The sequence below is a fragment of the Pogona vitticeps genome, chromosome 2 (assembly GCF_051106095.1).
Source record: "Pogona vitticeps strain Pit_001003342236 chromosome 2, PviZW2.1, whole genome shotgun sequence".
NCBI lineage: Eukaryota > Metazoa > Chordata > Lepidosauria > Squamata > Agamidae > Pogona > Pogona vitticeps.
In genome coordinates, this window is record NC_135784.1 from 245590400 (window position 1) to 245617449 (window position 27050).

The 27050-nt window shown below is 42.4% G+C and overlaps 1 long non-coding RNA gene across 1 annotated transcript; it reads left to right on the forward strand.

Annotated features, from left to right (window-relative positions):
* The first annotated feature begins 3664 nt into the window (after positions 1–3664).
* Positions 3665–13507, forward strand: LOC144586980 (uncharacterized). The gene is made up of 2 exons (XR_013542095.1): positions 3665–8613; positions 9102–13507. It is a non-coding gene; the product is annotated as an uncharacterized LOC144586980 (long non-coding RNA).
* Positions 13508–27050: the final 13543 nt, after the last annotated feature.

The window sequence follows — 27050 nt, forward strand, 5'->3', positions numbered from 1 at the left end:
CTATCCATTTTAGGTTCAGTTCTTTCATTCTCCCATCTACTAGATATTGAGCTGCCGCTGCCTCTTATCTTTGGGAGGAAGAATAAGTTAAGTGCTGCTTTAATCCTTTCATTTCTGTAATGACTTCATTATGTAGCAACACCTGTCCTTTTAACTTTCCCTCCCTGAGAGCAATGCCCTTTGTAATCTAGTTACCCAAGTGAAGCTAAATCAATGGAAAATTGACCACATCGAAAGTCTGCCATCAGGATAAATATTTTTTCCTTTCTGGTCAATCACATCAGCAGTAAACTCTAACAATATATATTATACCTGTCAAGTCTGATCTCCCCCACTTGGTTGTTTGAGTTTCAGAGGTACAACTACCACCCCAAGCCTGAAGACACAGAAGACATCTAACTTGGATTCCTCACTATCATCACACAAATGTAAGAATATATCTCTAGAAATGAGAGATGAGCATTTGGGCTTCCTTTCTTTCAACTACTGTATTCCAAAAAATTCTTTTCATCCCCCACCTTAACAATTCAGACAGCAACTACTGTATGTTCTTGACATACTGGTCTTAGTTCATGGATACAAAACATCTTTTCAGGACACAACCACCATCACAATCCTGAGAAGTGATGTTTTATGAAACAGGCAATAAAAACCCATGGGTATTTTATTGTTCAGTTCCTAGATGTGGCAAGCAACTGCAGTTTGCAAATATTCAAATAATTCCTTCCCTTGAAATTAGCTTCAAGTTATAAATGATAGAAAAGGCTGGCTGGATAGCTCGGTGGTTTAGGAGTTTGACTCCTCGCTGTGCCTTCTGTGAGTACAGCCAGCCTATATGGCTCTGGGCAAGCTATACAGTCCCAGGATGCCCCCAGAAGAAGGGAATGGTAAACCACTTCTGAGTACTTTTTATCTAGAAAACCCCGGAAAGAGTCACCATCGGTCAGAATTGACTCGGCAGATGACGACGACAATAATACCAGAGAATAATCAAAATGCTATAATAAAGAAAATACTTCTATTGCATTAATATTATTACTCATACTTCGGTAGAATTCTGCCACAAGTGGACACTTAGTATTCATGTCTGGTACATCTTTGTTTCTTCAGCTTGATCTGATCTTAAGACCAAAGAAAGGAAGTTTTGGAATGTTTTCCATTGCTAGAATTATGGCCTTGTATTCCTGAAGACAAATAGCAAAGATTTTCACTGGCTGGCTAGCTATTGTATGAATTCTGCTCTCTCTCTTCCTTATAGCATACAGTGGTGCCTCGACTTATGACCATAATCCATTCCAGAAGAGGGACGTAACTCAAAATGATCGTAAATCGAAGCACCATTTCCCATAGGAATGCATTGAAATGCAATCAATCTGTTCCGGCAAAAGAAAAAAATCACCAAAAAAATCACTGCAAGACTCATTGGAAACGCAATTAATCCCTTCCGGCCGGGGGGTTGGGGGGGGAGAGCAATCAAGTCTGCAAAACCCATTGGAAATGCACAGAGAACAAAAAGGGCAGGTCGGAAATGCAAAAATTAAAAAAAAGGAAAAAGCAAGGGAAGCGTGCAGGACCCATAGGAAATGGGAACCCCCCAAAAGCAACCCCCCCAAGACCATAGGAAATGGGGGGAAGCCAACCAACAAACAACACCCCCAAGTCCATCAGAAATGGGGCAAAAACCCCAAAAAGCAATCAAACCCTCAAGACCCATCGGAAATGGGGGGGACCCAACAAACAAACCCCCCAAGACCCATTGGAAATTGGGGGGAAAACCCCAAAACAAACAACCCCCAAGACCCATGACAGCACAGAAACATAACCCCCCATCACAAAGCCACACTGCAAAAACACCCAGAACAGTTTTTAAAAAGCAAAAAACAGCACCTTAACTTACAAGGCAGCCTGAAGCCTCCTTGCAAACACACACACACACACACACACACACACACACACACACACACACACACACTCAGAAGCAGAAGGAAGCAGTGCCAAGCCCAAGCCTCCTCTGATGCACACTCTTTAACTTCTGGGATGAAAGAGCTACAACGAAGCACCCTCATCGCCACCTACAGTTAGAAATTTGAATTTCCCACCTTTCCCCCCTGCCTTTTTCTATTTGTAAGTGGAAGCTCCGGTTGCAAGTAGAAGCAAAATTTTGCAGCCAGAGCTGGTCGTAACTCGAAATGGTCATTGTGGCAGTCGACCTTGTTGCCCCTGTTTATTTGGCCCTCACAAAGGCTCACACCCTTTTCTCTTTTAACTGCCACCAGGTATTATCCTCCTAATACCGATTATGTATGCTATATACTTGTGCTGCTAAAGCTAAGGTTTATTGAACTTAGGAATCAGAGGTTTAATTAACAAATATTCTTTTATTGTCAAGTAAATCACAAAGGTAAATCACATAGGAACTGTATCTAGTACTAACAAGGATTTGATTATGTATTTGGTTGCAAGTACTTGTATTCCAAACTGGTATATGATACCACTCTGATGGCAGAAAGTGAGGAGGACTTAAGGAACCTTGTAATAAGGGTGAAAGAGGAGAGTGCAAAAAATGGTCTGACAGCAGCCCCGAAATTAAAAGACACCTGCTTCTTGGGAGGAAAGCGATGACAAACTTCGATAGCATCTTAAAAAGCAGAGACATCACCTTGCCAACAAAAGTCAGAATAGTCAAAGCTATGGTTTTCCCTGTAGTGATGTACGGAAGTGAGAGCTGGACCATAAAGAAAGCTGACTGCCAAAGAATTGATACTTTTAAATTGTGGTGCTGGAGGAGGCTCTTGAGAGTCCCTGGACTGCAAAGAGAACAAACCTATCCATTCTAAAGGAAATCAACCCTGGGTGCTCACTGGAAGGACAGATTCTGAAGCTGAGGCTCCAATACTTTGGCCATCTCATGAGAAGAGAAGACTCCCAAAAAAGACCCTGATGTTGGGAAAGTGTGAAGGCGAGACGAGAAGGGGACGACAGAGGATGAGATGGTTGGACAGTGTCATCGAAGCAACCAACATGAATTTGACACAACTCTGGGAGGCAGTGGAGGATAGGAGGGCCTGGCGTGCTCTGGTCCATGGAGTCACGAAGAGTCTGACACGACTGAATGACTGAACAAATGAACTATATACTTTTAATCAACATCCATCTTATAGTACTTATAATTTCATTCTCGCTTGTTCAATATATATTAATCTTCTCAAATCACTCTCCTAACTCTCTCAGTTCAATTCCCTAACTCTCCTCTTCTCTCACCTAAACCCTAACTGCTATTCCACATCCCCAACTGTCTCCTGTCTGTCTCTTCAACACCCCTCTTGATCCTGCCCCTCCTGTCTTCTCATTGGCTCTTCCCCTTGAGCTTCCAATGATGGACAGGCACGACGTGAGGGTTTCGCTACAGTCGTAAGTAGGGATGTCCATAAGTCGAGGCACCACTGTACAGCCTAAACCAAAAGGCAAGTACAGTAACAGGCAGAACCAGCCAAGGGAGCCCAAAATAAGGGGAAAGAGGTAAAGCGGGCCTTTTTCAAGGAAATGTGGCACATTCAATGCCGCACTGTCCCCTGTTTCTCCATTTGCCATTGTGCACACCTGCACTTCGGCCTGATCAAATTCTGGAAGCTTCTAGGACAGCCACTGAGGACGTACTGTACATGGGATATATGTGTTCAGTATTCTCATCCAGATGCTGAACTCTCCAGAGAAGTCAGGTGGAACATCAGGGAGGAATTCTCCATCTCTTTCCTCCTGTGCAGGAACTGTCATTTTGGAAAATGAGCATTCAGGTAAGCAGCCACAGCCAACAGAACTTTTTTGTTACTTGTTTGTTTGCTTGCTTTTAAAAAACACACTTGTTGAAGCAACACAGAGCAAACACGGGCTGTGAGATAGCATAGCAGTGGTCAGTTCCCCCCCCCCCTTTTTTTTAATTGTTTGAAACCAAATTATTTCTCCTTATTTTTCAGGACTCTCTCCCTGGTTTCCCTCTCCGCATGCATTACATTTAGAACAGTGTCAGGTGGCTGGAAATAAATATTTTTATATAGCATGCGAATCACCACCATAGTTTTGCACTCAAAATCTTGCAGTGACTTTGATTTAGCTTCCTTCCATCAGCTGTGCATTATCATCATAATCCCCGCCGCTGCCACCACAAGCCCCACCATCATCCTTTGGAAAGGAATAAGTGTTCAGGTATGCAGAACTTTCTGCCTATGTTTAGCTCTGAATAATACAGACATACGCAGTCTGGGTTTCAACACCATGCTGCTTATCACCCTTACTTCTGAAAAGGAACTGAGAGTAATATTTGTGGTCAGAATGCCCACATACAAAGTTTCTTGTACATATCCAGAATTTGCTACCCATTCTTATTCCTTTTCTTTGTTACTTATATGTAGGAATGGAGAGTGGTAATTGTGGTAGAGATACTCATGTTAAGAAAAAAGTTTCTTAGAGGTGTGAAAACTGAGGGCATGTCCAGACCAGCCCTTTCTAAGCCGCCTAGAGTGGTCGAAATGACTAGATAGGCGGGGTATAAATACAATAAATAAATAAATAAATAAATAAATTTTGGTATGGGCTGATGTGATCTAAATAAGGTCAGTTGGGGAAGGGGGGAGAGTAATATGTCATTTAGTGCGATTCTGTTGAACTAATGGCTTAAAGAGAGAGAAGCAAGCTACCCACGGTGGTGGAAGGGGAAAAAACAGACAGACATTTGTCCGTCATTTGCACTTCTGTTCGGCTACAAGGAGTTTGGAGGGGGGGAGGAGGCAGATAGGAAGGAGTGGAACACACAGAGAAGGATGTGTGTGCAATCTCCCACCACCATACCTGATCTTGTCAATGAAGACAAAAGAACGGGCCCTTCCCCTACTTTGCACTTTGTATTATCCAGAGGGAGGGAAAGGAATTGCTTGGAGGGTGCAAAGCAGATTAAAAAGGAAAGGATGTATGTGCATCCAAACAGGAGAACTTCCGAACAGCATCTCTGTGCCCATGTTAAAATAAATGAGACTCTCAACACTCTGCTGTGGATCCATGCACACCGTCTCCATTTTGCACTTTGCTTTACAGCTAAACTTGTCTTTTCCACCTCCTTTTTGCATGCAACAGACAACTCTCTCACATGAAAAATGGAGGAGAAATAAAGGGGGAAAACAAATGTGTCTTTCTTGCTTTCTTAAATGTTCAATTTGCCGATATCCTGAAGCAGCTCCTTTATTAAGCCATTTCATAATATTGGAAATTCAAACCAGAAGGCACCTTGGCAGCTTTAACAGCTGCAAGGTTCGATTTTAGTCCATTCCCAGCAACCGCATGCACTGGGAACAGACTAAACCAGAATACACCAACTCATACCAAAAAAGTAGAAGCCCCTGACAAAGGCCCCTCTCTTCGTATTCATGAAGGCTTTCACGGCTGCGGTTTAATGGTTGTTGTGGGTTTTTCGGGCTCTTTGGCCATGTTCTGAAGGTTATTCTTCCTAATGTTTCGCCAGTCTCTGTGGCCAGCATCTTCAGAGGACAGGAGTAGCACTCTGTGCTCTGGTGCAGTTTGTTTGGGAGTTGAGTATTTATAGCTGTGGGATCAGCTTTGTCCTTTTCAGGAGATGGGTGATTATGGTGATCAGTGTGTTTTTGTTGTGGGTGTATTGTTGTTATAAGGAGGAGAGATTAGCTGTCACTGTGATTGATGGGTGTCGTTAGCTGGTCTTTTGAGTGTAGTGATCACCGGTCCTTGTGACTGGGTAGAGTTTGTTGACCTTTTACAAATAAACTGCACCAGAGCACAGAGTGCTACTCCTGTCCGCTGAAGATGCCAGCCAGAGAGACTGGCGAAACATTAGGAAGTTGGCTCCCAGCACTGAAAAATACAGTCTGCAAAAATTAACTACAGCCATGCGGGGATATTTGTGTACTAATACCCCCATCTCTAGTATAAGGTATCAATGCATTGATTCAGTGCTAGACTCATTTATTCAATTTTTTTAAATGGGAACACTTGGGGGACTGATTGCACAGGAAGGTGTTACTGTGGTCCCTAAACATCATGCCCCAATTGCCTGTGTAACCCCATAAATATGCCCTTGATCCTTTTGCAGAAAGAAACGATTGATCACATGGGGGAAAGTCTATTTGAATAATTTCAGCTTGAAAAGTGCCACCCAGTTCCTCATTATAGAACTCAAAGATCCACCCTACTCATTAAGGTGGCTTTAATGGCCTTGCTAGCCAACCATTCCTAGTAAAGGAATGATTGGCTAGCAAGTAAAACAGTATGCTACACTGGAAAATATAATCCCATTTCCTAAGAATTACAGATGGTTTGTGAGAATTTCGCAGAGTTCAAAACAGCATCTGCACTTCTACTGTGGGTGAAGTGTGTGGTCACTTTTAAAAAGAAATGGAGTTAAATGGGATGACCTCATTTTGACTTCAATCCTGACTGATTACCGCTGCAATAGTTCCAAAGCCAAGTTCTGCCTGCAGTGCAGCGTAGTAAAGATTCCACAGGGACTTGCACAAATTTGTAATTGTGAACCTAACATAACTACAGTTCATCTAGAGCACTTCTAGGCTTGTTGTTGCAAATAGAATTTCAGATGTATCTCAGAGCAAATGAAACGGAAGGGTGGAATCATGGAAAGCACCTCTGTTTGATAAAATCCCTTTTCCTCTTAAAATATCATACAATTTATACAGACGTCTCCAGACCCCTGAAAGAGGTTTTCCAGGGACTACCATGGAAGGTGGGGGGTGGGGGAAACACAGGAATTATATCTTTCACAAGTGACCCCAGGACTCAGGAGGTGGAGGTTCAAATCCCTGCTCAGCCATGGAAACTCACTAGAGGGTGGCACTGGGAAAATCATTCCGTACATTTCTCAAATACATCAAAAACCTTATTAGGTTCATGGCAAGTCAAATGCGACTTGCTGGCCCATGATTTATACATCTTCCACTACTGGTGTAATGAAGCAAGGACAAGGTAGTGAACTAATGGAGCACCTTCCCTTTTTTAACAGCAGGGAGGATGATGTCATCTCTTGGAACATTATTTGCTGGACTTTCGGCATGCCAAATAAACAAGTTCCTCATCTCATAGGAAGATACTTAGGGGAAATGGTGTAAATTAGTTGTCATGGAAACACATGACAGGGCTATGTGCATCACTCCTGCCTTTTGTCAACGCAGTGCTCAGCCAAGTACGGCATTGCCTCCAGGGCAGCCCACTGATAGCTCCACTACTCCCAGAAAGCTGGTAGGAAACTCATCATATTATTTCTCCCAACCCTTCATGCTGAGGGGAGGTCCTGAGTACTGCCATTTGAATAAATCATCAGAAGCAGGTTAGTTCTTACAGTCTTATTTATGTCTGGTACAAGGATAATAGTGGGGACTGGGAGAAGACAACGGTAGAGAAGCCTTCATCGGATTGTCCACAGGCAATTCTCTTTTTTAAAAGACTCATTGTAGGAGGTATCTTGTGTGTAAATATTCCCCGAGAATGAAAAGCTGGTGGAAAAATTGCTTTTTTAGATTACAGTTCCCAGAATCCTCACGCCAGCCATGTCCAAGCTCTGCTCTCTCCACCCCAGTGACCCACCTCTAATCTGGTTGCTCTTCATTAATCCCCAAAGTGATTGAAAATAGCCTTCACAGTATCTTCATTCCCAGCTTAGCAAGCCATACACAGCATTCCTAGCAAGCACTGCTGGTAGTCAAACTGGCACTTTTATTTGGGAGGAAAAGGAGCCAATCGACAGCTGTTGCTAATGGTGAGGAAGGCAATCAGACAGTAAACAACGATCTCACCTCTCTTCTCCGATGTTGTAGCAAAGCTGGTAAAAGGTGTGTGTGTGGCACCGGAAGCCTTTAGCCAGGCAGCCCCCGAAAGCCCATGCATAACAATAGCACATCTTGCTGCAAGATCTGTCCGTTTTGTGGAAGGGATGGGGAAAGGCATGCGGATAGCGTGTAAGCATTAGAAAGTAACAGCTATTCTTGCCTCCTCTTCTCTCATGTTAATTCTCTCTGGGTATTGTAACACTGGAGACCTGTTGAAAGGGAAGAGAGCAATAGAGCAGCTGCCTCTGTTTGCTCAGTTCCTCTCCTCTCTAGGTGTGAAGCATAGCTATTTGGTCACTAAAAGTAACAGCCACCTTTCCTTCAAAAGGGCTGGGTCCAAGATAATTTGCTGCTAAGAAAAAAAAATTAAGACGGTGCTCACTTTCCAGTATATATATAAAAACTGGCACAACCAACAGTTGATTCAACCTTGCACACTGCTAGTGGAGTAATGTCCTCTGTCACACCAGAGGCAGCCAGAAGCCATCTTTAGTGGGACTTGGCAAAGGTTAGCTGGCAGACAGAGTTCTGCCCTCCCACAGCAAAGAACAACTGGAGAATATATTCGCGAAGGCCAAGGAGCCCGAAAAACCCAGAACAACCAACAACTGGAGAATTCGGGAGTCACTCAAAACCAGGAGGTTGCTACTACAGATCCCCAGCATCTGTTGCCTGAGGCAGTGAATTGCCTCACTCTTGCTGATGGTATTGCTAGTCCTGATTCTGGGACCACCAGATCTGTGAGTTTAAGGTAAAGTGTGTGGGTTTTTGTTTTGTTACACAAGCTTATTTAGAGGGATGTCTAGGAGGGCTGTCATGAAGAGCACATGCATTTCTAAATTTACTATTGCACCATTGCATTCTGCCTTCCTGCTTACGCATCTCTGGAGCTACATGTAACAATTTATGTTACCTGCTTAATAAAAACCTGGTTCCAATTTTGAAGGCCCCCTCCCTTTCCCACAAAATGCAAAAGCAGCATCTGTAATTCTGGGATCTCATATTACACCTCTAAAACTCACTTGGTTGAATTAATCTGCGCTTGGTGCGTGTGGGGGGGATTTATGTAGCCATAGACATCTTCCTCCCATAAAAACATTTTCTTGTTGAAAGAGTGAAACATTCTTCCATGATTCATGATACTGGCATTTTGTTCTAAATCATTTTAAAGTCAACACCTCAGATGTTTGCAACTTGTATTACCACATGAAAATACTAGAGCTTTTTTTCCCTTCTTAGGTTTGGGAAAATTGGAATGAAGAAATAACACTGAAGCATGAAGGAAATTGTGTCTGATGAAGAACAGCTGAGACTTTATGGCCATCGCGAATAAACATTTGCTACCCAAAAACTCCAAGTAAGTTCATTTCTCCTTGTACAAAGCAAAACAATACTGTTATCGCAGCTGTAAGAGTTTTGAAAATCTATAACATTTGTACCAAGCTCAATCTCGTAATGTAACACCACTGAAGTCAACAAACACTTGGACACATCTGGAGAGTTTCCAAGAAATCGTAGAAGCCAGCACCCTCCAATGTCAAATCTTTTAAATTACTTTTGGGAGATACAAAATTCTATCGTCACAGAAAAAGCCACCATAAAATCTACAAACTGCTTAAGGGTCGGTAAAAGGAAGGAGAAGATGACACTTGAAGAACAGGAAAGTGAACCTCAAATGGAAACAAAAAACCTTCTAAACAGCAATCTTTCTTTTCACATGTGACACCATAATGCCAGAAGTCATCCAGTCGTCTGAAACTAAGCAATGGCGCTAGATCTGGCATAGAGATGATGGTATCTTGGAGGTTCAGGGAATACTTTTCTGTCCACAAGATTTATCCAGCCTGCACAGGCTACAACAATTCTTTAAAAAATGAAATAGAAGTCCATTTGCAGATTGGGAAAATTAACTATCCTGGAGTTATAAAAGGTGCACGATGACCTGTTTAAAAGATGAATGACCATTCCTGGAGATTTCTAGAAGTGGTAACTCACTTATCTCCCTCTTTGGTTGGGAAAGCAGGTGACGAAGGGAAGACTGCAATCAGGTCTTTTTTTAAAAAAATCTTTGGACACCTGAATAGGCCTTCTGTTATGTTTTGTTTCTCACAGTGTGTATAGCTATGTTTTTATGCCCAAAGGAAAATAAAAAGGTAACTAGCTGGACTTCTGACAGGTGCAGTATCTCCACCAAACTCATAGAAACACATTTCTAAATTTCCATGAACTCAAGATTAATCTACGTACTGTGTGTTTGTGTTTCTGTGCACATCCATACCTGCGTCAGCAAGTCTGAATGCAATGCATAAGTAACCCAGGTTAATCCCTGCTTTACTATGAAGGTTAGTAGGTGACTTTTTCACAGGTATCAGTCTGACCAACCTCACAGGATTTTTGGGGGGCTAAAACTGCTTGTTTGGAAAGAGAACCGGAAGATAATTTTAATAAGAAATCAACAATTGCTAGCGTTGAGCCTGAACCATAATAACAGCATGGAACACATGGAAAAAAGGTATATTAAGCATGGAACACATAGTAAAAAGGTATATTATTTTCCTCTATAGCTCTAGATTTCTGTTCTAATAGTGCAAGATACCCTATTTGATGCTCTCAGGTTATTATTTGTTTGATTGTTTTGTTCATATGCAGAGAGAAAAGGAAATGACCACAGAAAAAAGGATTGTTTAATAAGCAGACCACTTAGTCATTGTTTAAGAAAGGTAGAACAAGCAAGGAGATCCAATGCATAAAAATGATTAATTATTTAATTTAAAGTAATGGCCTTTAAAGTTGGCTTTGAATTGGGGAAGTATGTGATGCAGGAGTATTCTTATTGTTTGAATGAAATACAGATGCTAGTTTTTTATAGTGAGCCATTCTGGAAAAGGATGAATACAGAAATAAGTTGACAACTTCTGTATAGGCTAAGAAGGTAATTACTTTCCTTCAGCAACCATTTCTACATAGCTGGGGAAGACTATATAGCTATGTTACAGATTTTCTCTAGTACACCTGTTCATTACAAGATTTCCACAATTAAAACTATTTCTGGTGAGCTCACCATGTTTATGACATTTTGCTACTCTTATAAATATAATTCTAAGGCTTCAATTGCCTTTTAGAACCATGGAGTTCTTATTGCACTTCTTCTAATAGAGAAGAGCAAAATATTCTAAGCATTCACAATTTTATACATTTAATATTTTCTTGGTTTTTCTTCCTTTGACTTAATCATTGTTGTTGTTGTTTAGTCATTAAGTCATGTCCGACTCTTCATGACCCCATGGACCAGAGCATGCCAGGCCCTCCTGTCTTCCACTGCCTCCCGGAGTTGAGCCAAATTCATGTTGGTAGCTTTGATGATACTGTCCAACCATCTCGTTCTCTGTCGTCCCCTTCTCCTCTTGCCTTCACTCTTTCCCAACAGGATATTTTCCAGGGAGTCTTCTCATGAAATGGCCAAAATATTGGAGCCTCAGCTTCAGGATCTGTCCTTCCAGTCAGCACTCAGGCTTGATGTCCATCAAAATGGATGGATTTGTTCTCTTTGCAGTCCAGGGGACTCTCAAGAGTCTCCTCCAGCACCACAATACAAAAGCATCAATTCTTCGGTGGTAAGCCTTCTTTATGGTCCAGCTCTCACTTCCATTCATCGCTACTGGAAAAACCATAGCTTTGACTATGCAGACCTTTGTCAGCAAGGTGATGTCTCTGCTTCTTAAGATGCCGTCTTGGTTTGTCATAGCTTTCCTCCCAAGGAGCAGGCGTCTTTTAATTTCGCGGCTGCTGTCACCATCTGCAGTGATCATGGAGCTCAAAAAGTAAAATTTGTCACTGCCTCCATATCTTCCCTTCTATTTGCCAGGAGGTGATGGGACCAGGGGCCATGATCTTAGGGGGTTTTTATGTTGACCTTCAGACCATTTTTTGTGCTCTCCTCTTTCACCTTCATTATGAGGTTCTTTCATTCCTCCTCACTTTCTGCCATCAGAGTGGTATCATCTGTATATCTGAGGTTGTTGATATTTCTTCTGGCAATCTTAATTCCGCCTTGGGATTCCTCCAGTCCAGCCTTTTGCATCACGTATTCTGCATATAAGTTAAATAAGCCAGGGGACAATATACATCCTTGCTATACTCCTCTCCCAATTTTGAACCAATCATTTGCTCCATATCCAGTTCTGACTTTTGCTTCTTGTCCCACATATAGATTTCTCAGGAGATAGATAAGGTGGTCAGGCACTCCCATTTCTTTAAGCATTTGCCATAGTTTGCTGTGGTCCACACAGTCAAAAGCTTTTGTGTAGTCAATGAAGCAGAAGTAGATCTTTTTCTGGAACACTCTGCCTTTCTCCATAAACCAGCGCATGTTAGCAATTTGGTCTCTAGTTCCTCTGCCCCTTCGAAACCCAGCTTGTACTTCTGGGAATTCTCGGTTCACATACTGCTGAAGCCTACCTTGTAGGATTTTGAGCATAACCTTGCTAGAGTGTGAAATGAGTGCATTTGTACGGTAGTTGGAGCATTCTTTGGCACTGCCCTTCTTTGGGATTGGGATGTAGACTGATCTTTTCCAATCCTCTGGCCACTGCTGAGTTTTCCAAACTTGCTGGCATATGGAGTGTAGCACCTTAACAGTGTCTTCTTTTAAGATTTTAAATAGTTTGACTGGAATGCCGTCACCTCCACTGGCCTTGTTGTTAGCCAGGCTTTCTAAGGCCCACTTGACTTCACTCACCAGAATGTCTGGCTCAAGGTCAGCAACCCAGTATCTGGGTTGTCCAGGACATCCAGATCTTTCTGCTATAATTCCTCTTGTGTATTCTTGCCACCTCTTCTTGATGTCTTCTGCTTTTGTTAGGTCCCTACCATTTTTGTCCTTTATCATGTCCATCTTTGCACAAAATGTTCCTTTAATATCTCCAATTTTCTGGAACAGATCTCTGTTTTTCTCTTTTCTGTGTATTCATAAGGGATTTGGTTTAGCTTATACCTGACTACCTAGTGGTTTTTCCTCCTTTGTTCAGTTTAAGCTTGAGTTTTGCAATAAGAACCTGATGATCAGAGCCACAATCGGCTCCAGGTCTTGTTTTTGCTGACTGTATAGAGCTTCTCCATCTTTGGCTGCAGAGAACATAATCAATCTGATTTCAGTATTGCCCATCTGGTGATGTCCATGTATAGAGTCGCCTCGTGTGTTGTTGGAAAAGAGTGTTTGCGATGACCAGCTTGTTCTCCTGACAAAACTCTATTAGCCTTTGCCTTGCTTCGTTTTGAACTCCAAGGCTAAACTTACCTGTTGTTCCTTTTATCTCTTGACTCCCTACTTTAGCATTCCAATCCCCTACAATGACAAGAACATCTTTCTTTGGTGTCAATTCTAGAAGGTGTTGTAAATCTTCATAGAATTGGTCAGTTCCAGCCTCTTCAGCATCGGTGGTTGGTGCATCATCTTGGATTACTGTGATATTGAAAGATCTGCCTTGGATTCAAATTGAAATAATTCTATCATTTTTGAGATTATATCCCATTACAGCTTTTCCCACTTTTTTGTTGACTATGAGGGCTTCTCCATTTCTTCTACAGGATTCTTTCCCACCATAGTAGATATGATAACCGTCTGAATTGAATCCGCCCATTCCCATCCATTTTAGTTCACTGACGCCCAGGATGTCAATGTTTATTCTTGCCATCTCCTGTTTGACTACATCCAGCTTACCAAGGTTCATAGCTCTTACATTCCAGGTTCCTATACAGTATTTTCCTTTGCAGCATCCAACTTTCCTTTCACTTCCAGGCAGGTCCATGGCTGAGTGTCCTTTCGGCTTTGGCCCAACCACTTCATTAGCGCTGGAGCTACTTGTACTTGTCCTCCGCAATTCCTCGGTAGCATGTTGGATGCCTTCCGACCTGAGGGGCTCATCTTCCAGTGTAATATCTTTTAGCCTTTTGTTTCTGTTCATGGTGTTTTCTTGGCAAAGATACTGGAGTGGCTTGCCAGTTCCTGCTCCAAGTGGATCACGTTTAGTCCACTATGACCTGTCCGTCTTGGGTGTCCCTGCACGGCATAGCTCATAGCTTCTCTGAATTACTCAAGCCCCTTTGCCATGACAAGACAGTAATACATGAAGGGGGTTGACTTAATAACTCGTCATTAGTCACACTCCCACTTTGAGAAATGTTTGTTCCTTTTGGCAAAAGGGCAAACAAAAAGAAGTAAAAGCTTAATATCACATGATGAATGTAACAGAGAAATTTAACAAGGATGTATACTCTGGTCACTGCTCTTCAATTTGTATAAGTGCAGTTCTCCTTTACACAACACTGAGGTTAGGAGTGCTGGGCCGTGTAGTTCAAAATCCATTTATAACATTGTGGTGGAACCCCCACATCACTCCTGTCCATCATGGTGAGCTCAAAGGCAGGAGCCTATGAGAGGACAGGAGGGGCGGAACCAGAAGAACAGTTAGACAGTTAGTTAGACAGAGGGGAGAGTTGGAGAAAAGAGTTTGAAGATAGGGAATTGAAGGGAGAGAGTTAGGAGATTGAATTGAGAAAGTTAAAACAGAGATTGGAAAGTGGAATGCTAGAGAGAATAGGAAAGAGCCTCCTTCCATATGAGCCTACCCGGCAGTTAAGATCTAGCCAGGGGGCCCTTTTGAAAGAGCCGTCCCTCAAGGAGGTAAGAGGGATGGCTTGCAGACAAAGGGCCTTTTCGGCAGCTGCCCCCAGACTATGGAATGCCCTCCCGACTGAGATTCGTCTGGCGCCAACACTGATGACATTTCGGCGCCAGGTCAAACCCTTCCTGTTCCAGAAGGCTTTTAACTGAAATAATATTAGCTGCGGGTCCGATGGCAATTTTATATATATTTTAATTGTATTTTAATTATTACATATCTTTATTGTATTTTAAATGCTGTAAGCTGCCCAGAGACCTTTGGGTAGTGTGGGCGGCATATAAAACAAACAAACAAACAAACAAACAAATAAATAAATAAATAAAATTATAGAGAATAAATGGATACTCAAAGAATATTGTAAAAGTGAATAAGAACACACACAAACCAAAGTGAAATCAAATGATATTTAATGAATAATCCTAAACATCTGTGATATTCTCCTGTGGTTTGCATAACATCTATATGATCAATACATCTGTTGTATTGGGAGCACATGTCTAAGATCTATCTATGTGGTATTGAGGGAATAATACCTGGTGGCAGCATGAGGTGAGGAAACACATCCAGAGGGTGGACTTGTGTTTAGTGAAAATAAACAAAGGACTTTGGGTGGATGCAACAAACATTTATGCCCTCCAAAACAAAACTACAAAGCATAAACAATTTAGCACACCCACATACAGAAAAAGAGAACAGTTCTCTCTATTGGATTTCTCTTCCACAGCATTGACAAGACTTTTTGTATAGTACCATGTGTTAAAGGCCCTTATGCCTGCCTGATCTAGAGGCTGAACAAGATATGTTGTATTTGGGGAAAAGTAGACAATTTCAGTGCCTTTGGTGTTGAAATCATGGTCCTGGTTTTGGGTGGCCACGGTCACAATATTTATTGAATATTTATTTATTATTTACTGAAATATTAATTAATTTATTTATTGAGAGAAGTGTACCTGCTTCTTATTATAAAGAGAGAAGTTATCAACAACATACAATAGGGAGATGATATTGTTTTATCAGCTGACAACTCAGATGGTCTGCAAAAATTATTTGATAAAGTCAGCAAAGAACGCAATGAATATGGTCTAAAACTAGATGTTAAGAAAAACATGTTCATGGTAATCACTAAAAGCCAAGTAGCCCAATAATGTCTCTTAAAGAACCAAAATAAAACATGGATTGTTTTGACAGATACAAGTACCTTGGAATCTAGCTCAGTGAAAAGTGAGATCATGAACATGAACATGAAGCAAAAGTCGGAACAGAGATGGTCTGGAGTATCTTCTTTAAAATGAAGTATGTGATATGCAACAAACACTTAAAACAAAAACTTAAAATGGTTTTGAGACTGATAAAATTTAATATACCTTTAAACCATCCTCTAAACCAAGTTCTCTATGTGTTGTACAATTTGTTACAAATATAAAACACTTCAAATTACAGGAATAAAAGAATCCTACTGTTGATCTGACATTTGCATAAACTAACCTGTGCAAATCTTGGTAGCAAATTTCTGCTCATGCTGGCTGCATTCCTGGGAAGATACTCAAAAACACAACAAATTTGCTACCAAAGCCTGTGCAATTTCCCTTGTGCAAGGATTAACGTGCAGCAGGATTCTTCCCCATAAAACAAATGAAGAATTAAAATATAAAATCAAACTAAAACTGACAGATTTTATGGAGTTTGGACTTCAGCAAACACCTGATGAGGTATCTATTAATCACCCCATCTCATATCTACTTCAAATGTATGCTAAATATATGTATAAATTAAATGCTGCTTGAGGTTCATAAAGCCCGGTTTCCATGTCATCACAGAAAAGTGAATGCTCAAGCATATGTTGGATCACAATTAATAAACAAAACACATAGTGTTGTCAAACCTTTGTCAAAAAGCTGTGCTACTTACATCACATCTTAGCTTACAACCTTCTAGTGTTCGGCTGCCATGACTGGTGTAATTGTTATGTGCAGTCAAGTCACCTCTGACTTATGACAGCCCTATAAACGAGCGGTTTCCAAAATGTCCTGTTTTATGAAATATGGGGCAGATTCTTGGAATATGTATTAACAAGACGAAAGGGGAAAGCTCCAAATCAAGAATCAATGCAGTTCTGGAGAAGAAAACAATAAAAGCAGAGGAAGAATATAGATGGAGGAAGAGGATCATTGCAAGAGGTCCTGTCTACGGTGGTGGGGAACACAGTTAAATTGTATTTTCATTTGTGTAGTTTATGTTTATGTTCGTTAATAAATTAAAAAAAAACACACACACACAAAATGTCCTGTCCTCAACAGCCCATCTCAGCTCTTGTAGACTCAAGCATGTGGCTTCCTTTAGGAAGGAAGTCCATCTCATACTTGGTCTTCCTCTTTTCCCGCAGCCTTCAACATTTCCCAAAAGAGCCACTCATTTTGAAGCACAAACTCTATTTTGCAAAAGACTCATGAAAAATGTTTATATTTTAAATTTGTACTGGAGAAGAAATGAGAGAAGGCTATTTGTAGTTTTCAGAGCTCGTATCAGTCAACTATGCTGCAAAAGAATGGTGGCCCAATCTGTCTATGCCCAATAAAGAAATGGTCAGCCTATAGCTGTAACAATATGAAGGGGCTTTAATCTGTGGCTGAAGTTCTGTTTATGGTACTACACCATGTAAGATTGATAATGCAATCAGCCACAAAAGTCCCAATTTTCAGAAATGAATGACTCCTCCTATCCCTCAGTCCCCAATGACTTCCTCATGACAAAAGGGATTCAACGGAAACCTCAGGACCCTTGTTGGGGGCGGGGAAGAGGTTCGAATCAGACATTTTTTATTTCTTTTTTTTTTTTTGCTGTCTTATGACATCATCAATATAATGTAGAATAGCTCTGCAAACAGGATTTCAGCCATTGGTTCATCCAGCCCAAGGTTGTGTAATGCAGTGGTCCCCAACCTTGGGCCTCCAGATGTTCTTGGACTTCAGCTCCTAGAAATCCTGGCCAGCAGAAGTGGTGGTGAAGACTTCTGGGAACTGTAGTCCAAGAACATCTGGAGGCCCAAGGTTGGGGGCCACTGGTCTAATGGACTGACAGGAACTTTCCAATAACTCAGATTGGCATGTTTCTGAGCCTTGCTAGCTAGTTATTATTATTATTTATCTAATGGTGCTAAGAATTAATCTTGGGACTTTCTGCATCTCAGTCATGTACTCTGTTAGTAATGCAATCTCGACCCAATTACAGAACAAAATACAGATAGAAAATATCTGATTCTATGCAGGAAATACCTCTCTGAAACAAAGATTCAGCTAATAAAAACCAATCTAGCTGCCTGTGTTTTCAAAACTATAGTAAAACCAAAATGAGGATATTTCCTCTGAGACTGCTTAGATTATATTGTACTACATCAGGTGGACTTTGAGTTTGATAACATTCTTATAAAATATGTCTAAATATATGAACATAACTGGTGTACTTTCAAGACTGTATCTAAGAAGTAAGGCACTGAGTCACTGAAATTTTTCCATAATATGTGCAGATTGTATCAGACAAAGAGATTTGAAAGATATTTTTCATAATGAAAGACTTCATCTTGCAGTTTACATTATAATGAATTAGGCTATAAGTTCTAGAATGAAAGAGTACAAGCTAGGAGGCTATGATAATAGTTCTGAATAAAGAAACCAAAACAGTTTACAAGACTAAATTTTAAAAACCTGCCAGTAGCTGTGTTGGTCTGTTTTAGCACAACAGAAACCAAAAGTCTTATAGCTTTTCATAAAATTGTGTGTGTCCAAGCACAACTCTTCCATTGAACTGAATGGTTGCATCTATGGGGGGTGGCGTTGGGGGAGATTAAAATTGTTTCCAGGGAGGACAAAAATGGAGTGTATTAGTGGTGGGGGTGGGGGAGATTAAAATTGTTTCCAGGGAGGACAAAAATGGAGTGTGTTAGTCCCTGGGTGGAGAGGATCTTTACTCAAAAGGTGGTGATTAATTTTGTCACAATGGGATATAAACAACTGATATTGTGCCTGGTAGCATTCATTCATTCATTCATTCATTCATTCATTCATTCATTTATTTAGCATTTTGTGAGTAGGAGCCTATTTTGAGACCCCAGTAAGAATGTGTACTGCAGGTCCCGGTTAGAAAGTTGATTAAGATTAGGGTTTATCATAGACTTCATTCTCAGTGACTGAAATCCTGTTGCATGCCCCCACATGCACAATGGGGATGATATTAACAGTAGCAGTTACTGCCATTGATAAAAGGCTTTGTTGGTGATTCTGGGATGCACACATAGGCTGTACAAGTCACATGCATCCTGAAATTGCCTTTAATCAACAGTGATTTGCTGCTAACAATCACATCACAAGATTGCTCAACAAGATTTCAGGCAATTTTACATCTTCATGACAGAAAAAAAAATCTAATGTCCCCACAATGTTGCCAAACTACTGACAATAGCATGGCATTTATTTTGCTGTGTCACAGTCTATCAAAAAGTAGCACAAGATACTTTTTGTTCAATTTCTTCCATTGGCTGGAACACAGAGGTTCCCTAATGGCAAAGAGCAGCAGATTTGTTGAGACACATTTTCTCATGGCTGTATTTCCCCCCCACATGTTTGTTTTGAAACCTTTTATAGAGCAACTGCTTTATGGAAACTGTTGTCACCTCTACAAGCAATAGTGTTGTAGAATGTCTACATTGCAAGTCTAGTTCTGGTGGATTCTGCTGTGAAATATGACTCTGGGGAACTAAAATCTCCTTTTCATGGACTCCTGGTGCATGAGGGTTTCTTTGTTTTGTTTTTAGAAAAGGAATTAACTTTATAAAGCAGGCCCTTGCTAATCTGTTGGAGCAAAAGTCCCATAGCACCTTTATGTCTTAAACATTTCAGTCAGCATAAACATTTTTGCACTATAGCCCACAACCTCAGATACCTAGCAAGTGGAGCTGGGTGAATCTGCTCTGGTTTTCAGTCTGAATTTTAAATGAACTACCTAAGGTGCAGAGCCTGTTTAAGGGATAAGGTTAAGCTCTCTGGACAGCTCTGGTAACACTCATACTAATATATAGAACAAATTCACCATTCCACTGACATTAGAAGCTCCACCATCTCCTGATGCATAGAGTGTAACCTCAGTAGAGAGACATTTATATCATGATGGGGAGGATAGGCAATAAAATGTAATGAAAATGCAAGAGGTCTGACATGCTGATGGTTGATCAGAGCAAACCATTAGGGATGACAGATAAAGATCTAAGTCAGGGGTGTCAAACTCAAATTCATCGGGGGCCGCATCAGCAGTTTGGTCCCCATCAAAGGGCCGGTTGTATCTGTACTGATGGCCTTGCAAGGACCCCATCCGGCTTGGTGGGAAAAGGAAGGAAGAGAAAGTGTGTGTGTGTGTGTGTGTGTGTGTGTGCGCGTGCGTGCGTGCGTGCGTGCGTGCGTGCGTGTGTGAAGAGAAAGTGCCAGAGTCTCTGTGTGTGCGTGTGTATTTCTGTGTGTGAGAGAGATACAGGAAGGAAGAGAACGTGTGTGTGTGTGTGTGAAGGAAGAGAAAGTGCCGGGTTCTGTGTGTGTGTGACTGTGTGTGTGAGAGAAAGAGAGAGAGAGAGAGAGAGAGACAGAGAGAGTTATAGGAAGGAAGAGAACGCGTATGTGTGTGTGAAGGAAGGGAAAGTGCCGGGGTCTCTCTCTCTCTCTCTCTCTCTCTCTCTCTCTCTCTGTGTGTGTGTGTGTGTGTGTGTGAGAGAGAGAGAGAGAGAGAGAGAGAGACATTCCCACCCCACTTCCCTTCAACCTCCCTGCGGGGGCGGAAAAGCTGCTGCCAAGGAATGTCGCCCGCTGGCCCCTCACAGAAATCAGGCCTTTTTCGAGCAAGAGAGAGAACGGAACGGCCGGGAAGGGAAGGGAAGCGAGCAACCAGCCAGCCCTCCCGCCCTCCCTCCCTTCTCTCCGCGGCTGGGTCCCGGGCGGCCGCCCTTACCTACCTAAGCCCCGGTTGGGCAACGTCGGAGGCGGCCGTTCGACCTGGCCGTTGTGCTGCAGGGCCGGCGCATCGCTCCGCGTTCCCTCTTCTCTCCCTCTCCTCAGGGCTGCGCTGGCCGCTGCCTCCCGCGTCCCCCCAGCATCGCCTCCCTCCGCCTCGGAGCCCGGCCAGGAACTCCCACCGCTCCCCTTCCCTTCCCTTCCCCTCGGGGGCGACAGAGGCGGCGCGGAGCCCCCTCCTCATGCGGCCTTGGGAACGGCTCTCGCCTCAGGCCGAGAGCGAGCGAGGAACAGGCACGGGAGGGAGGGAGGGGGAGCGGGGGGCGGAGGGAGAGGAAAGGAGTGACAGCATCACAGCCAATCGGAAGGAGGACATAGCCTTGTTAACTTGAGCTATTTTTTCAATGAATTTACTCCGTGCAGGCACGGAGTAAATTCATCGGGGGAAAAAAGGAGGAGGCTGCAAGGCTGGCGGCGGCTCCGCGGGCCATCAGACGAGGTCTGGCGGGCTGGATTTGGCCCGCGGGCCTTGTGTTTGACACCTCTGATCTAAGTGGTGCTTGTTAACTGTCATTCATAGAGCAGTGATCAGTGGCTGATACATTGAAACATAGATAAGCAGATGAACACATTGAAGGTAGGGAAAGTCTTGGGCTAAGTTCAGTGCCATGGAAGAATATAGCCCACAGTCTGATGGATTTATACACACACAGCTGTGTGGTTATGACATAATGAAATAAGATACAGCTAATAATACATGCTAACATGAATTGGGTTATGGAGAAAGGCAGAGAGTTCCAGAAAAACATCTGCTTCATTGACTATGCAAAAGCCTTTGACAGCAAACTATGGCAAGTCCTTAAAGAAATGGGAGTGCCTCACCACCTTATCCATCTCCTGAGAAATCTATAAGTGGGACAGGAAGCAACAGTCAGAACTGGATATGGAACAAAATTGGGGAAGGAGTACGACAAGGTTGTATATTGTATCCTTGCTTATTTAACTTATGCAGAATACATCATGTGAAAAGCTGGACTGGATGAATCCCAAACCGGAATTAAGATTGCCAGAAGAAATAACCTCAGATATGCAGATAGTGTGGTTGCTGACCTTGAGCCAGACATCCTGGAGAGTGAAGTCAAGTGGGCCTTAGAAAGCTTGGCTAACAACAAGGCCAGTGGAGGTGATGGCATTCCAGTTGAACTATTTAAAATCTTAAAAGATGACACTGTTAAGGTGCTACATTGAATATGCCAGCAAGTTTAGAAAACTCAGCAGTGGCCAGAGGATTGGAAAAGATCAGTCTACATCCCAATCCCAAAGAAGGGCAGTGCCAAAGAATGCTCCAACTACCATACAATTGCACTCATTTCACACGCTAGCAAGGTTATGCTCAAAATCCTACAAGGTAGGCTTCAGCAGTATGTGGACCAAGAATTTGCAGAAGTACAAGCTGGGTTTCGAAGGGGCACAGGAACTAGAGAACAAGTTGCTAACATGCACTGGATTATGGAGAAAGCCAGAGAATTCCAGATAAACATCTACTTCTGCTTCATTGACTACGCAAATGCCTTTGACTGTGTGGACCACAGCAAACTATGGCAAATGCTTAAAGAAATGGGAGTGCCTGACTATCTTATCTATCTCCTGAGAAATCTATATGTGGGATAAGAAGCAACAGTCAGAACTGGATATGGAGCAACTGATTGGTTCAAAATTGGGAAAGGAGTATGGCAAGGATGTATATTGTCCCCTGGCTTATTTAACTCATATGCAAAATACATCATGTGAAAGGCTGGACAGGAGGAATCCCAAGGCGGAATTAAGATTGCCGGAAGAAATGTCAACAACCTCAGATATGCAGATGATACCACTCTGATGGCAGAAAGTGTGGAGGAATTAAATAACTTCTTAATGGTGAAAGAGGAGAGTGCAAAAATGGCTTGATGCTCAACATCAAAAAACTCAGATCATGGCCACTGGTCCCATCACCTCCTGGCAAATAGAAGGGGAAGCTATGAAGGCAGTGGCAGATTTTACTTTCTTGGGCTCCATGATCACTGCAGATGGTGGCAGCAGCTACGAAATTAAAAGACGCCTGCTTCTCGGGAGGAAAGCGATGACAAACTTTGACAGCATCTTAAAAAGCCACCCTATTTCCCGCCTTAATTCAAGCCCTCTGTTTTGCTTGTCTGTTCCTTTTTTCATAGTTTTGAGTTATTCTCTCTCTGTCTCTCAGTCTCAGTCTCTCTCTCTCTCTCTCTCATACACACACACACACACACACAAACACATCCACCCACCCTCCCTTCATTTTCTACATACTGTATATTTAAAGAAGCTTGGTGAAGCTGTCAATCTCTTTCCCCTCATTAACTGAAGCCTTTCCCTCCTCCTGCTTGCTTGCATCTCCGGGGGCGGGGGGGGGGGAGGAAGCAGTCATTCAGAAGCCCCACATTGATTGCCCAGGGCTGCAAAACCCTAAACAATCAAGCAGGCTAACCTCCATCTCTGAAAGAACGGATTTACAAGTGCCATGCCACAATCAAGGAATTAACAGGGAGAGGTGGCTTACAATTTGAGGTTTGGCTGCAGGGGGTGGGGGATGGGTGGGTAGTGCTCTGCTCATTACCCCCAGGATTTTCACTTTTATCCCATTTGGGGTAAATTACCCTGTTCCCCGACCACTGCTCTAGGCCGAGGCACTAGACAAGGTTGCCCTCTTTCTCCAGTTCTGTTTCGTTTGATTATTGAAATGTTAGCAAATGTAATAAGGAATGATGATTTAATTTAAGGTATGGGGGAAAATAATAAAATAAAGATTAATTTATTTGCTGATGATTCCTTATTGATAGTGAAACATCCATTAGAAAGTATAGATAGAATTAAAATTCACTTGGAAAAATTTAGAAAAATAACTGGGCTATGTGTAAATTGACAAAAATCTGAAATAATGTTATTTAATCATAATAAATCAGAACAAGAAAGGTTTGTTGAGAAACATGATTTAAGATACGTAAATCAGTTAAATAGGTATAGATTTAGTAAAATATTCAAAAAAATGAAAGAATATACTTATAATAAATGAAAGGAAGCAATTAAAAAGAAATTACAGGAATATAGTAATTTTAAACTTTCTTGGTTCGGAAGGATTGCATTGATAAAAATGAAAATTTTACCAAAAATTAATTTTTTACTTAGAATGTTACCAATACAGTTAACAGAGGAGGATTTGAAATTTTGGCTAGGAATGATTAACATGTACTGTAATGAAGGGAAGAGACCTAGAATAAATAAAAAGTATAGGTATAAAACAGCAAAAACGGTGGTATAGGTTTACCAAATATCAAAAAATTATTATTTGGCTAATCAGTTAAGATTTTTTGGAGAAATTATATACAACCCAGAAAGGTTAATTTGGTGGAAAACGGAATCATCAGAATTACAGGTAGATATTGAAAAATATTTATTTGGTATTGTCACACACCCCCAGCTACTCTGTTTGTTTTCCCTAACAGACAGATTCGGGAATGACTGTTCCTTTTCTTCCTAATTACGCTGCCACCAGAGAATTTCTTCCTCAGTTATCAGTTCTGAACACAAAATCACTGAAGTAAAATATAACAAGGTTTATTTAAAGATTAACAGGTGAAACACACAAAAAATCAGGGATGGTATTGTAGTTGCAATTCATTAAACTTCTTTTGCTTTAAACATATTGTAGCAACCCCAGACCTACTGGAGTATCCCACCCTGTAGTTATGCTGCCACCAACCATTCGCTCTACCAAGTCACCCAGACCAGGAATGGATTTGCAATACATTAAGTTACCTTTATTAAAACAAACCAAGCTTGTTCAATAAACAGGTACATTTAACTTTTGGTCACCAAAATATACACAGTCCATGGTTTCTTCGCCGTCTTCACTCGTCGGGTCTTCTTGACAAGGCGTCAGCAACACAGTTCATTGCCCCTCTGACCACCTTCACTTCAAAGTCAAAATCTTGCAGGTTTAAAGCCCACCTCATAAGTTTACTATTATGGGTTTTCATTGTCTTTAACCACTGCAGTGGTGAGTGGTCAGTGCACAGAACAAAATGTCTTCCCCAGATGTAGGGTTTGGCCTTCTGAATCGCGTATACTATGGCCAGGCACTCCTTTTCCACGGTTGCCAAATGTCTCTCACCTTTCTGGAGTTTCCTACTCAGGTAGGACACTGGATGCTGGTCACCATTTTCATCCTCCTGGCAAAGAACTGCTCCTACCCCGCTGTTAGACGCATCGGTGTAGATGATGAACTCCCGGTCGAAGTCGGGAGCACGCAGCACTGGATAATGGATGAGCGCCTCCTTCAACCTCTGGAACGCCTCCTCACAGTCGCTGGTCCACGGGATGCGGTCATCAGTCTTCTTCCGCGTCAGATCGGTCAGCAGAGTCACCATCTCGCTAAACCTCGGGATGAACTTTCTGTAGTAGCCCACCAACCCAAGAAATGATTTGACTTTTTTCTTGGTGTTGGGTCTGGGCCAATCACGAATGGCTTCTATCTCGGCCTCTAGGGGTTTGATCACTCCTCCCCCTACTATGTGACCCAAGTATTTTATTTCTGGGCTACCCAGCTGACACTTCCTTGCCTTTACTGTTAGCCCTGCTGCACTTAACCTCTGCAGCACTATCTCCAGGTGTTTCAGGTGATCTTCCCAGGTATTGCTGAAGATCCCTATATCGTCAATGTAGGCCACAGTAAAGTCACTGAGCCCTGCTAAGGTCTGGTCCATCAGCCTTTGGAATGTGGCTGGTGCATTTCTGAGACCAAAACTAAGGACTCTAAACTCATATAGACCGAAAGGGCTGCAAAATGCGGTCTTTTCCTGATCCCTGGGATCAATCCTTAATTGCCAGTAACCCTTTACTAGGTCCAACGATGAAATGAACCGACAACCCCCTATGGTTTCAATCAGGTTGTCTAGCCTGGGCATTGGGTAGGCATCAGGAGTGGTTACGCGGTTTAATTTCCGGTAATCTACACAAAATCTAATGCTCCCATCAGGCTTGTCCACCAGGACTATCGGAGAGGACCATGGACTAGAAGAGGGGACGATTATGTTCTCCCTAAGCATCTCGTCCAGCTCCTTCCGCACCTTGTCCCTATAGGGTCCCGTCACTCGGTATGGGGATACTGCTTGCGGGGGTGCATCCCCTGTGTGGATCCGATGCATCACTCCCTTCACTATCCCCGGCTTATTTGAAAAAACCTTATGATATTTGGTGAGCAGCACTTTTAGTTCTTGCTGCTGGTCTTGGGTGAGTGCAGGACTGATCTTCACCTCATCTGGGTTGTATTTCACTTCCCCTCCACCCTCCCAGAAGGGCAATTCAGCTTCCTCACTCTCAGCTGCTTTTATGGCAAATAAAACCCTCTGTTCCCCTCTGTAGTAGGGTTTCAGGGCATTCACATGTACCACCCTCCGTGCTTGGTGTTCCTCCTGTTCTATAAGGTAGTTCAGGTCCGACATCTTGGAAATGACCCTGTATGGTCCTGCCCATTTGAGCTGCAGTTTGTTCTCTTTGCAGGGCCTAAGCCAAAGCACTTCCTCCCCTGGGTTAAAGTGCCTCTCCCTGACTTTCTGGTCATACCAGGTTTTCTGTCTGACCTTCTGAGCTTGCAGGTTTTCTGCTGCTAGCTCTAGGTTTCTCTTCAGGTCATTCATTAAAGTGTCTATATACGTCACAACATCTTGTGGGTCATCCTGGGTGATCTGCTCCCAATTCTGTTTGATTAAATCAAGTGGACCTTTTACTTTTCTCCCAAACAAAAGTTCAAACGGACTGAACCCGGTACTGGCTTGGGGCACTGATCGGTAAGCAAACAAAAGGGATTGCAGCTTCTGGTCCCAATTGTTTGGATTCTCTGCCAAGTAAGCCCTAATCATGCGCATCAGAGTCCCATTGAACTTCTCCGTTAACCCATTACTTTCGGGGTGATAGGCAGTGGTTTCCTTGTGTTTAATTCCACAGATTTGCCATAACCGTTTCATGAGCTTTGATGTAAACGATGCGCCCAAATCTGTGATTATTTCTGAGGCAAATCCCATCCTGGACATATACCCCACCAAGGCATCTGCCACTGTGTTAGTTTCGATGTTAGTCAAGGGAATGGCTTCGGGGTACCTCGTGGCATGGTCCACAATGGTGAGAATGAACCTGTTCCCCCTCTTTGTGGCCTTGGGCAAAGGTCCCACAATATCCACTCCTATACATTTGAACGGGGTGTCAATCACAGGCAAAGGACACAACTTCGCTTTGGTCCTGTCACGGTTATTCCCCTGCCTCTGACACACATCACATTGTTTACAGACCTCCTTGATCTGCTTCCCTATTTCAGGCCAGTAAAAATTTTGTGTGATTCTCTGCTGTGTTTTGTTCACCCCCAAGTGCGCAGCAAACATGTCAGAGTGCCCCCTTTGTAAGATCATGGGGCGATACTTTTCAGGTACCACTAGCTGACTTCTGAT